The sequence below is a fragment of the Macaca mulatta genome, chromosome 10, assembly GCF_049350105.2.
Source record: "Macaca mulatta isolate MMU2019108-1 chromosome 10, T2T-MMU8v2.0, whole genome shotgun sequence".
Lineage (NCBI taxonomy): Eukaryota > Metazoa > Chordata > Mammalia > Primates > Cercopithecidae > Macaca > Macaca mulatta.
The window spans coordinates 82,504,036-82,516,017 of record NC_133415.1 but is presented as its reverse complement, the minus strand read 5'-3'; the positions used below and the strand labels follow the sequence as shown (position 1 = coordinate 82,516,017).

The following is an 11,982-nucleotide window of genomic DNA, read 5'->3' as shown; positions in this document are numbered from 1 at the left end:
AACCCCCTTGAGCATCCCACCTCCTGTAACACCCTTGAGACATCTCACCTCCTGCCCACCTCCTGGGGTTGGGAGCCCCATACAGGGTTCCCTGAGACTCCTGAGTATCCTGAGGGAGCCCTGTCACCTTCTGTAAACTTCACTGACCCTGAAGCTGCATGGCAAGTGAGCTGGGCCCTCCCACTGGCCTTGCCCTTCTGGGCAGCCCTTGGTCAGTCCTCCCTCTCCCACACTTACAGTCAGGCCTTCTGTTTCCAGCAAATGTAGATGGCAGAGACACCAACCACCAGTAGCACCTTGGAGCCCAGGAGGAGAGCTATGAGAAGTGGAGCAGTAGGAGCCAGCGCCAGGCCTGGAAATCAGGGAAGAGGAGGAGCCATGAGAGGAGCCACCTGGGAGCTCATCTCAGGGGCCTCCACTTACCCCATCTGAGGCTACTTGGGCCCATCAGTGCTCTGAGGCTTTTGAACTTGCATCCTGCTCTGGCTTCCCTGACTCCAGCCGAAAGCAAAGGCCAGGGAAAGTGGATCCTCATTCTCACTCACTCTGTCCCAGGCTGTCAGCTTATCCTCCTGGAGGGAAAAGGTGGAGAGAATGTGTACTCAGGTGTTCATACATACGGCAACTGGATTCCTCACTTGATCCTCACAAGCCTGTGAGGCAGGGATTATTATTCCATTCTGATGGGGAAACTGAGGCCAGAGAGTTTAGGGAGTGCCCGGAGATTAGTGGGATCCAAACCTAGGGGAGCCCATCATTATGTCCCCAAGGGTGACTCCTGGGTCCAAAACAAGTCCAACACCCCAGGGTCATAAGAATGATTAGGAAAGGGTGGGCAGGTGGTATGAGAATGGATTCAGAGTGAGAGAGTTGCATGCTGCCCTTCTTAGCCTCAGGGTTACGGGGATGACTCCATATTCTCATGATCTCAGGGAGCCCTCCAGGGACAAGACCCAATGAAACCTGCTGGCTGGAAAATTCCCTAGTGAGTCAGGGAAAGGGCCTTATGCTTGGGAGGGCCTCAGACATCATCTACCCCACCTCAACTCCAGTGCAGATGTCATCTGAAATCTTTCTGTTGGACACAGAGAGTCAGATCTACAGAAGCACATGGTTGGACTGTTTGCATTTTTTAAGTAAAGGGATTTGGATGTTAAAAGCAACAAATAAAGGTATTAATTTTATATATATATATATAAATGGTGCTGGTGGGTCCTTAAGCGAGAAATGGAGACCTCAGCAACTGCGACTGCTGGAGTGTTGCAGGCTGACTGTTCTCAGCTGGGTGGCTCTCTGAGGCTTTCTCTCCCTTAAGGAGAGTTGCATTGCCCAAGTTTACTTCTTCTAGAGGGCAGCACACATGAGAGATAGACTGTATTGGGAATATGAAGGGCCAGCCCCTCCCCTCAATTTAAAACAACTCTACAGGACCCTCCAGCCTTTGGCCTCTCTGCAGGAGCAGCTCCGTGTTTGTCCTGCCTGCACTGTGGCTCAGCACCTCCCTCCTCCTACATTCCTGCCTCCTCATTCCCTGAGGCATGTTGACCCCGACAGCACTCTAGGATGCTTCCTGCATTCCTTTATCCATCCCCAGTTGGCCTCCCAGAGAAACTGACCTTGGGAAGTGGTTTGGAAAGCAGACTGTAAAATATAACTGTGTGTGCAATTTGATTACTCATCAGCTGGTAATGAGGACCCCAAGGCTGGTGGTGAGTGGAGCTGGACAAGCCCTGACTTGCTGTTGTGTTGCAATTGATAACATTTTCACTGGCAGTAAACTGGGATAGTGTAACCATAGGAAGGAAATTCCTTGCCATCAGTCTTTTGAAAACAGATTGGGAGATGGTAGTTATAAGAACTAAGGTGTCAGCTGTTGCTGGGCATCAATCCTTGTGAGAAAGACAATGAGAAGATAAGAGTGATTCATCATCAGTTAAGGTTCAGTGCTGAAGCCAGAGGACTTCTTGGCAGCACTGTAGATTCTTATTTTTTGGAGCCACAGGGCAGAAGGAATAGAGGATCGGGTCCTGGGCATCATAGAAGAGTAGCAGAATCACAGAAGAGGATGAATCTCAGTTTCAATGGCTGCTATGCTGGGGTAGGGCCCTGATGGGGAAGTTGTGGGACCCTGAGATGTGGGAGGAGACATTTGGGTCAAAGCACTCAAAGATTGTCAGTTAACTTCGGAGTTGCTGGGGACAGTTGCAGTAGCACAGCTACTTGTCTCTATAAATATCCTCCCCAAGCCAAAAGAAGAAACAAAAAAGGAAAAGTAAACTCTACACAATCCAGGCTGTAAATATTACTTGAAGAGAGAAGGCCAAACTGCAAAGTGACTGTGAGTCAAAAGGGAACACTCACATAACCCTAGTGCACAGTCTCTCACTAGGCTCCCACGCCACTGATGCAGCACATCACAGAAGGCATCAGGCAGTTTGCCCGCCAGCCTAGACAACCTAAAATGCATTTCCAGACTCACTATATGAGCCAGGATGCTATGTCAGACACACTGAAAGCACCCAAAAATGGCAGCCCTGGTCTGAGCGCCAGTGGGTGGATCAAAGTCTAAGAAAAGATTCAGCCTTGTCCAGATGGTACAGAATCATCTCATCCTGTGCCTCCTTAAGAAGTACAAATGTGAACCCAAGAAATATCATGAGGAGCAGGCATAGGAGAACTTCCAAGGTGGAAGAGCAAGGTTAAGAACCTAAGGACTGAGGAACAGCCCAGCAGTCAGACACCAGGGACTCTACCCCCAGATACCAGCCCCCAGCCACAGAAAGTCATGAAGGCAGGACATAGAAAAGAGGAAGTCTCAAGTCAATAAATATAAACCCCACTTCAAGAAACTACAAAAAGTAGGGCAAAGTAAACCCAAAGCACACAGGTGATAGTAATTAAAAAAAAAAAAAGAAAGAGAAGAGAGCAGATAATCAATGAAACTGAAAAAACGGAAAACACAAAAACAATACAAAAACCCACTGAAACAGAGTTGATCTTTTGAATACACCAATAAAATGGGAAAAAACTCCAGCATGACTGATGAAAAAGAAAAGAGAAATGGCACATTTTCAGTATCAGGATGAGATGTGGGATACCATTGCAGACCCTGCAGACACCAAAAGGGTTATAAGAGGATATTGTGAACAACTCTACACACATAAATGTGACAACTTAGGTAAAATGGACCACAAATTATTCAAAACACAACTTACCAGGACTCACTCAATAGAAAATGAAAAATGTGAATACCCCTAAGCTATTAACGACATTGTATCTATGATTATAAAATATCCAAAAATATTCCCGAGGCCCAGATCTTTCATAGGAAAACGCAAACATTTAAAGGGAAATTAAAACCAAATTTAATACACAGGGAAACGGATCTAAAAATTTTTGGTAAAATTTGAATGCATGCTCCATTTTAGATAACATGAGGAAATTATTTTAATAACTTTATGAAACAGTAATTTAAATGCTTAAAATTTAATTAGACAATGACATTGGTTTTGTGAAAAATATCCTTGATCACATGATCACTCAATGTGCAACTGCAGGTGCATGCGTGAGCAAATTTTCAGCGGACGTGACTGCACCTTCCGCACATCTCTGATGACTGGGGACATTGGCAGGTGCATGTGTGAGCAAGTTTTCAGCGGATGTGACTATGCACCTTCCACACACCTCTGATGATTGGGGACGTTTTTTCTCCTCTATGTCCTGTCTTTACTCTTCCAGCAGGCAGGGACATGAACAAATCAGTGACTCAGCACTGACCCAGGAGATGATGCACACATCACAGGGTGTTTTGGAAGGAACCTGAGTCCTTATTCTTATTTTCTGGAGCCTCAGGGCAGAACGAATAGAAAATTGGGCCCCGGCCATCATTGGAAGAGTAGTAGAATCACAAAGGAGGATGAATCTCAGCTTCAATGGCTTCTTTGCTGGGGTTGGGCCCTGATGGGCAAGTTGTGGGACCCTGAGAAGTGGGAGGAGATATTTGGGTCAAAGCACTCAAAGATTGTCATTCGACTAGAGGAGAGGGTCCCCCTCCTGGTATTATATGAGAGGGAAATAAGACATTTTTTGGTTATAGAGAGGGTAAACATTGGCCAAATTTGGGTCCTTGGGACAAAGCCCAGCAGAAGGCGAGAATTTCTCTAATTAGCACAAATTCATATTATAGCTTGGTAGTGAGCCTGTCCTCAGGGACTAGATTTACCATCATTAGTTTGGACCAATAACCTGATGTAATGGCCAGAAGTCTTCAACATCATCCCTCATTACTTCCTGAGTCCTGGTTTCCCCTTTGGTAAAACTCCAAAGTCACTGGGTGTTTGAAGCAGGAAAGGAGATCAGAGATGAACAGGAATTTGCACATGGTCCATGCACAGAGTGACTGGGATTATTGTTGGTCAAATATCACTATCGGAACACAGAAGAGGCCTGTGCTGTGACCAGGTCACCTGGGGGCCTGTTCCAGGTTTCAGCTTCACTTGTCTTTCTGAAATTTATACAGCAGATGCCGGAGACTGCTGGGTGAGGTCATAGATGCAGATGGAAAAGTTTAGAATAGAACAGAGACAAGGTAGAGGTTAGAAAGTGTAAAGGGGAAGGTGGGGCACTGATGAGACATGCAGAAGAAGGTGAAACACAGGACTTCATAGACATATGCATCGCCTCCGTCTCTCCTTTTTCCTTTAATGTATATTTACGCCGAAAGATTGATTAAGTTGTGCGTCAAACTCTTGATGCACAGTTTCTCCTTGTAGATGGGTCTTAAGGGTGTTTGCAAATTGCCAATTGCTACCTTGAACCTTCTAAGTAGTGGTGACCTATGGAGTGTAGGATTTGGGGGCATGAAGCTAACCTTAAAATTTTACTTCATATTTATAGACTTCTAGCTTATTTTATGACAAGCATGAATATTGCCTTTAACATTAAAGAAAAAGACAAAATTTAAAAATGGGAAGTAACCACACCATGGGTGACATCTGAGTCCTGCTCCTTCTGGTGCGCTGAGATCTCCAGGGTATGGCTTTTGCTGACCGCTGGCTGTCCATCATGCTCCACCTGGCAGGTGAGCACCACATTGTCCCTGTGGGCACAGGTGTTCACCAGGAGCCAGCTCATCCAGTTGTAGGTACCATCCTTGTTCTCTGTGAGGGTCGAAGCTGTTTCTGTCTGAGACACATTTCCATTCTCCAACCAGGTCAGCAGGAGTCTCTGGGGGTAGAAGTTGCTCACCTGGCAGGTGATGTTCACCTGGTTCTCTGACCTCATGGGCTGTTGAGTAACCTCCGAGGTGGGTGGAACTGAAACAGCACAGGGCAGAAGCTGTGACCCTGTGGCACAGACAGATCACAGGGAGGGCTCCATAATGTAGCTCCCACCACCACGATAAGGGCATCACCAGGACAGTGCTAGGCAGGCAGCACGTGCTCAGACAATGAGGGCGCTCTTTGCATATGAGTGAAATTACTAAGCACAGTGCCTAGCACACAGCAGGTGCTGAAGGACTGGTAGCTCCTACTAGGCTAAGAATGAGTGAAATCTACAAGCACCACCCCTGGCATACAGTAGGAAGGTAAGAACTGTAGCAAAATCAGTGAAATCACCAAGCACATAGGGATTTGGCTCCTAGTAGCTGCTCACTAATTGTAGTTGCTCTTGGTGAAATAAATGAAACTCTCTAGCTACAGAGCTTGGCACACAGTTGGTGGTCCCCTGACAGCTGCCATTTAAATGATAGTAAGTGACCAGTACACCTAGGTGCATGGCAAGTGGGCAGCATCATCCTCTGATTCCAGGCCATTCAAGATCTAGAGCAGTAGCCTGGGGAGTGGGGAGTGGGCTTGGCAGCCAGGTGTGGGCTTGAGGTGGGTGTGAGGTTCCTCTACCTCGGATGGCCTCAGACAGGTTGGTAGTCCCACAAAGAAAGTCCCTCTACAAGGTGACCTGGGCTATCTCACAGATGACTTGAGAGGGAACATCAATGGGGATCAGCACCACCCTGGCTATGCTGTGGGTGCTGTAGGGCACGCTGTGTCCTGCAGCACCCAAGTTGGTCTGGAAGTCTGAGAGCTCATTCCCATTTTTGAAGCATTTCAGGGTGATGTCTCTGGGGGAGGAGCCGTGGGACTCGCAGGTGAAGCTCACTGTGTGCTCAGATGTGGCCCTCGCTGTGGGGCCGGATACCATGGGGGCAGAGGGTTTGGTTACAAAAGGAGCATCGATAAATAGGAGACATATCTGAGATGACCATCACTAATGATAAGCGTGTGACACGTTAAGAACCTTCTGAGACGTTCGTTTTTAATCTTTCTAATAATGTCGGGAAGGCAGTCTCCTTTTCTCAATTTACAGATCAGGACACAACAGCTCTGAGAGGTGAGAACCAGCCCATGGTCAGACAGTGAGTAGGGGCAGGTCCCAGAGGGAAGTCCAGGCTGAGTTCAAAGTCCTCTCCACACAGGGTGACTTCCACCAGTCTGGGCATAGGAACAAAATTACTGACTGGTCTCCCTCCTTGTTAATAACTAGTCCTAGCTGGCCTCCACCGGAGAGCTCACCAACCTCAGAGAGGGCGTTTATAGAAGCCAATACAGGGATCAATGGCAAAGTGGCACCACCGTGAGAGCTGCAGCCAGGCTGCTCCGCCCAGGAGAAGGGTGGCCTGGCACACCCAGCTCCTCATCTGCAAAACAGGAGGACGGCATTTCTACTTCCTGGAATGTCGCCAAGATTAAATGGGGTGATGGAAGCAGTTTTGCTCTGGATCAAACACAGAAGATGCTTCTCGAAATTAAAGACAGATCTATCTTTAACCCAGATTTTACAGATACACAGAGGTCTCTCTTTGGGTGTTATACAAATATGAATCCTTCCATATTTTTATTCTTTTCACAAATATTTCATTCTGTCACATAAAAGGCATTAATTAAGGATAAAGCTTTAACGTAGAGCCCAGAGTTTGTAAGAGCATTGGAATGACACCTGCTAAAGGTCAAGCCACAGTATGTTGCCGTAGACCTGGATAACAATTGAAGCCAGGGTCCGTGGGATTTTGATCTCTCTCACCTGGAGTACTTTAATTAAATAACCAATGAGAACAGTTTGTAGTTTAGGATTTTTGACCAGCTAATGAACTGTTTCCAAAAACAACCTTTTGTGAAAATCCCCTATAAAAAGCTTTTCCTGCGTTTCCATACGGGACACTATTCAGGGTTTTGCTGACTCAGTGTATTCAAATTGCACCTCTTTATTTTTCCAATAAATGCTCTTTCCTTTGGCCTTCCTAACCATTATTGTTGTTGTTGTTGTTGTTGTTAGTAGCTCTAACCTGCTGCAAGTCCTACATTTGAAAATAGGAAATTTGTTTTTGGAATCTGTATCTTCAGTTAGGTCAGGTTTGGGTCAAAAACAAGGATCACTGAGTACTAAGGAAGCCAAAGCTGATTAATTTTTTCATCATTAATTAATTACAGGAGACAAAGACCCAGGCCACACCAACACGCAGAAACCAATTCTGGGCCCTGAAAGCAAACACACTGGAGAATCAGAACAATGAGGTGGTTTCTCCTTGTAGATGAGTTTTAAGGGTGTCTGCAAATTGCTAATTATTACCTTGAACCTTCTGCCGTCGTCTTAGAAAGCACATATTACACATGTTTGCCTTTGCCAATATTATGTTGCTCCCTAATATGCGTGAAATATTTTGAGAGCATAGTAAGGAGGGTGTCACTTGAAGATGTCAAGTCTTTGAGACACCGGCAGCATGGGTGTCCCTAGAGGGCTGAGAGGCTGTCTTCAGTTCCCATTTATTGAGGGCTTCTTGGCCGCCTGACGCTGGCTGCTCTCTCTGTACCTCTCAGCACTTTAATCCTCCCTCCATTTCTTAGAGGGGGTCCTCATGTGAGCCCTTGTGTAGGGCGAGACTCTGAGAGGATTCTTGGTGGCCAAGGCCTAGAAGTAGATAGAAACCCCATCCTGGGAAGATGAGTGAGGGTAAATGCAAGTGCATAGCCTGGCATGTATTAGGTGCTTAATAAATAACCCCTGTGACTGTAATCATGAGGTTTGGTCATTACTGCTTCTGGAGCTGCATAGCTGTTCTTCAGGCAACAGAACAAAGAGGAGCAGAAACACCAAGGAAAGGCTCAAACCCTACTCACTGCAGCTGCCAGAAAAACCCAAATGATAAAAGGAGCAGCAACCACCATGTTTGGCAAACTGGCTTTCAAGTAAGATCACAGGTGAAGCTGGAAGCATTTTGGAAGAAGGAGGGAAAAGATACCTCAGTGACATCTGGGAGTGCTGAGGGAGGGAGGCTTCTGGGGCCGAGGAGTAAGGATTTGCTGGGCCTCCAGCACCTGCTTAGATACAAACGTTTTCAAGACAGAAGGTTCCCCAGCACTGAGGCTGCATCTGAGCGAGGCTTTGTCCCAGTCTCCTATCTTGGGCCCTGAGGCCAGTAGCACGGGAGGGGTCCTGTCCAGGCTTCTGGGGCCTCCGTGAATGTTCCCAGCATGTCTGTTTTGAAGCACCCATGGCCCAAAAAGCTGTTCTCAAAGCCCCAAAGCCTGGGGCACCGCTTTTGCTAGGGGGCTGTGTGTGAGAATCTTCTGGAGCCATTCAGAACTTTAGATGCCAGGCCCACGTTAGACCAATTAAACTGGCATTTTTAGGGGGATCCTGGGTCCAGCTTTGTTAATTTTTTTTTGAGAGTTTTCTCAGAGATTGTAATGAGCAGCCAAGGTTGAAAGCCACTGGACCCCAACACAAACCCCATTTATACTTGGGGCCTAGTGATGCCCTGACCTGTCTGAGGTCACACAGCTTCACCCTAACAAGCTCACATTTACTGAGCATTTACTGTGTGCTTGTTGATGCCCTAAGCATTTTACACGATTTCACTCCTTCAGACTCTGCCCAGTCTGTGAGGTCAGCGTTACCATCAACAGGTGAGGACATCAAGGCCTATGGTGGCAAAGTGCCTTGTCCCAGGTGGCAGAGCCAGGAAGAGTCAGAGCCGGGAAGAGGCCCAGGCAGCTGGGATACTGCCCGTGCTCTCCTAACCATCGTTCTGCAGAAGCTCAGTAATAACCTGAACACCACCACCATTGGGGCTCTGTGCACATCCTCTGCAATCCTCACAGAACCCGGAACGGGGCCATGATAATCAGCATCGCACCGATGGGGAACCCAAGGACTCAAGGGAAGGCAAGACTGGCTCAAGATCACATGATCTTGAAATAACACCTCACTTTGGGGGTGCCTACAGTGTGCTAGGTGATTTACAGAGAGAACCTTAACCTTACCACTTTCCTAAAGGAGTCCATGATTGTCTCCATTCTACAGATGAGGAAACTGAGGCTGAACAAAATGAAGGCACTGTCTCCTCATCCTCCATGTGTCCCAGTGGGCATTTCCTGTGTCCCCCTAAGCACTTATGTCCATTAACAGAACAAGTGTTTTAACTTCTTCAGCCCCAACACTGACTGCCACCTCAATTGTCCCTTTGAGATTCTAGACGTCATGCAATGTTAGGGAGAAGCCTCCCTCCTGGGTGCCCAGGCCTGCTTACCCTGCAGCCATAAACAAAAGACAGTGGGCTCCTGACAGCTGGAGGGAAGAACCTAAACTCTTGCTCACATGGTCCCCAAACACTCTCTAGGAAATGCCTCATCTCCTCATCCTTAGTCCTCAGCGCCATGAGCGGGCAGATATATGCTCTGCTGGGCCGCAGGAGGCTTGACTCTGCTCAATGGATGCTGCTGAGTGAAGGAGAAACAGCACAATACGGGGGGAGAATCCTAAATGCTTCATGTGTGCTGAGACCTGTGCTTTAGGAACCGGCTTGGCATATCATGAGACACCTGCAGGACCTTTCTGATGGGAGTGTAAAGCCAGCCCCTCGACCCTACAGGGTTATTGTTTTGTTTTTAACACTTTGTGCTGTAGAATTGAACAATGCAAGAGTTTAGAAAGAGAAGGTTGGAGCATTTCTCCACACTTGAAAAACCACAGCTGAGTGTTGTAGAGACAAGGGCTGTGAGTCAGACTGAGGGGTTAGAACCTTGGCTCCCTGACCTGTTCAAAAGTCAGTTCTCCTCTCTGATCCTCAGTGTCCTCATCTTTAAAGGAGGTAGCAAATGGCTCCTCCCTCATAGCACTGGTTACAAGGAAACTCTGGCACAGCTGCTGCTTCGTGGCCCCCTTCCCCGCCTCCCTCCTTTCTCATCTAGCTCATCATTTAGGCTGAGAGCATAGCAAAGAGGAGTGAGCACTTTACTAGGAGTTAGCAGATCTGAGTCACATCTGAGCCACCACTGGCTGTGACTGCCTGGGCTGGGGAGGCACCACCTGAGCCACCACTGGCTGTGACTGCCTGGGCTGGGGAGGCACCACCTGGAAACTTCAGTGTCTTTACCAATATTATCTGCACAATCAGGATAAAGTCACCTTCCGTGTCTAAGTTGAAGGGTTATGGGGAGCTGATTTCAGTCATTACTGGGCAATGTACATTTTCATGTACACACATGTACACGAAAGCATCATGTTTTACGCTTTACATATACACATTAAAAAAAAAACTGTTAGTAAAGCTATGTGTCTTCTGGAGGCTCTGTTTTTTGCCTTTCCAAATTTCAGAGGCTGCCCACATTCCTTTCTCACAGTTACATCTTCCCATCACTCTAACCTCTTGCTTGCATCCTCACAAGTCCTTCTCTAAGAATTAATCTCCTTCCTCCTTCTTGTAAGGAACTTTCTTATATATTGTGTCCACCCTGATGCTACAGCCAGATGTTAAAACCACTGTCTTAAAAGTGTTTGAAATGGGGCCGGGCATGATGGCGCATGCCTTTAATCCTAGCACTTTGGGAGGCGAAGGCAGATGGATCACCTGAGGTCAGGAGTTCGAGACCAGCCTGAAAAACATGGAGAAACCCTGTCTCTACAAAATACAAAATTAGCCAGGCTTGGTGGCTTACGCCTGTAATCTCTGATTGCTACATCATCTAGGAGGGAAATTGGGCAATATTCTCAAATATGAAAGCACACTATCCTCTGACCTAAGAATGCCACTTCCAGTGGGTGTCTCCTGCCTGAGCAGCGTAACACATGTACAAGGTCATCCACTGCATGATTATTTTAGTAGCTAAGGTTGGGAATAACTTACATATCCATCAACAGAAGACTGTAAAATAAATTTTGATATTTCCATACATTAGAGTATTTTTCAGCTGTAAAAACTGGAGCAGCTCTCTATGTTCTGATGTGGAATCTCGATATGGAGTGACAGGGCTTAAATTTGGGAGAAGTTTTCCAATCACCAACGAGCTTTAGTGTCTGAATATGAGGTGCATTGTAAACCTTTGGGAAACGAGTGAAAAGAGATATGCTGGTTCTCTGACCTGTGGTTCTGTTTGAGAAGCTTTTATTTAGCACCTATGATGCACCAGGTTCTTCATGGAGACAGCGTCCAACACTGGGGAAGGAAGGAGACTACCTCGATTCACACATGGACTCTGGCTCCAATTCTGTCACTAACTGGCCCTGTGACCATGGACAAGGTCCCTGTCATGTCTTGGCTTCAGTCCCCCATCTGTAAAGGGGGTTGGGTTGGATGGTCTAAAGATCCCTCCTGTGCTGACATTCCAGAATTTCAGGTGTTAGGACGAGGCTCTTGAGCCTCTGGCAGGAAACCCCAAATAAGCATTGTTGCTGCCTTATATGGGGAACCCCTAAGTCACCCACGTGTGGGAACTCTTTCCTGAGGTGAGGGACATTCTGAGATGAAGCAGCTCTGCTCAGAGCCCATGGTGACTGTGTGACTCAGTCCCCGAATCACACAAGGGTTTCCCAAATGGACCCACAGCAAATGCCAAACTTATTGGCATCTCCTCCCACCAGGCCATCAGATTCAGCAGTGAATGTGCCTCCCAGGAATCTTCCCCGTGGGGTGTTTCTGAAGATTAA

The 11,982-nt window shown here is 47.1% G+C and overlaps 1 pseudogene; it reads right to left on the bottom strand.

Moving 5' to 3' along the window:
* Positions 1-239: 239 nt before the first annotated feature.
* Positions 240-11,982, bottom strand: part of LOC100424840 (signal-regulatory protein beta-1-like) — a 37,428-nt pseudogene continuing 25,685 nt past the window's right edge.